Source organism: Sinocyclocheilus grahami, unplaced genomic scaffold (genome assembly GCF_001515645.1).
Source record: "Sinocyclocheilus grahami isolate Dianchi unplaced genomic scaffold, SAMN03320097.WGS_v1.1 scaffold1024.1, whole genome shotgun sequence".
NCBI classification, from domain to species: Eukaryota; Metazoa; Chordata; class Actinopteri; order Cypriniformes; family Cyprinidae; genus Sinocyclocheilus; species Sinocyclocheilus grahami.
The window spans coordinates 8,980-10,452 of NW_015506203.1; the positions used below are offsets into that span (position 1 = coordinate 8,980).

Consider the following 1,473-nt stretch of genomic DNA (forward strand, 5'->3'; position numbering starts at 1 on the left):
GGCATTTTCGTCTCATGTTCAGGTGTGGCCAAAAGTTCATTTCAGGATGTTGAATAATCTCATCTCATGGGATTAGAAAAAACGTTTTCGACTCTTTTTATGCTTTGATTCAGATCAAAACAAGGTCCCACCCATTAACATCACACACATTTGCACAGACTTCAACCACTTCTGTGTTTTCTCATCCTCCCAGAGTCTCGGGCCGCTGGAGTCCCCTGTGATCTGTGACGCGCCGCTCTCCAGCAGGTCTTGGTAAGCTTTAAGACAGATCGGTAGCGGTTAGATCTTTTCTTAGGCAATCACTTCAGATGCTCTGCTGATTCTCTCCTAGTACTTTTAAACTGGAAGACAGAGGACAAACATCCGGTCGACTGCCAGAACCCATCTGTGCTGAGGTAATTAGACCAGCTACCTGCTCCAAAACTATCTAGACAGCATATAAAGGCATCAGAGATTAAACGACTTATGCTACATAATCAGCACTGAATCAGTATTGCTATTGTGCAAATAAAATATGAATATTTATCATTAAAAAAACTTAAGTGAAAATGAGAAATTTTGCCTTGGCAACTAAATGAAAAAAAAAGTATAAGTTGAAGTAAAACTAAAACGAACCCTATAAAAACATTTTCAGTAACTGAAGGGAAGCTAAAATAAAATAAAATATAAATATTATATGAAAAACTAAGAAAATTTAAAATGTTGCCTTGTTACATTTTTAGTATTTCAAATAAAACTAAAAATTTCTACTTAAACATGCAAAATGATAATAGTTAAAATAAACGAAAACGGAAATAAAAAAAAATTGTTTTAATAAATTAATAAAAATAAATAATAGAAATATATATAAAAAATAATAAAAAGATAACAAAACACTAAAATGAAATATAAATTATAGAAATAAAAGCTAGTGCAAAATATTAATGAATACTATTAATAAATTACTTCTAATATTATTAATACATTTTTAAACTTGTACTATTATGAATAGATTACTATTAATGATACTATTAATAAATTAACTTATTATTTATTATTAATAATATTTATTACAGTTTCAATCGATGCAGTGATATTTTTAGGGCTCTGGTTTCATAATTCAATCCGGCTATGATTATCATGTCAACGATTCGATTCAATTTCGATATCACGATTATATAAAATTTATTTTGTGCATTTTTATTAAATTATATAAGCAAGCTACTTAAAGGGGGGGGGGACAATTGCAAGTGATAAACAAAAAGCACTTTCAGTATCTGGAAAGTTTACAGATGGTCATAGTTATGGGTTTTTCTTTATTAATCAGCATTATTGCTGTTTGATTATTACTGATGAGTTCATAGACAGTGGCAGCTTTAATAGGCTGCAGTCACACTAATGCACAGATCTATTTCCACATATCAGATGTTCTGTCCTGTTCTGAAAACGTAACTGACTGTGTTTACATCAATTTCGTATCATAAAAGTAGATGC

At 30.7% G+C, this 1,473-nt stretch overlaps 1 long non-coding RNA gene across 1 annotated transcript in view; it reads left to right on the forward strand.

Moving 5' to 3' along the window:
• The window catches only part of LOC107565751 (uncharacterized), a 1,573-nt gene extending 1,178 nt beyond the window's left edge, over positions 1 to 395 (forward strand). Inside the window, exons 3-4 of the long non-coding RNA XR_001606415.1 lie at positions 194 to 252; positions 332 to 395. This is a non-coding gene — a long non-coding RNA (uncharacterized lncRNA). The remainder of the gene's footprint in view (positions 1 to 193; positions 253 to 331) is intronic.
• The last annotated feature ends 1,078 nt before the right edge of the window (positions 396 to 1,473 follow it).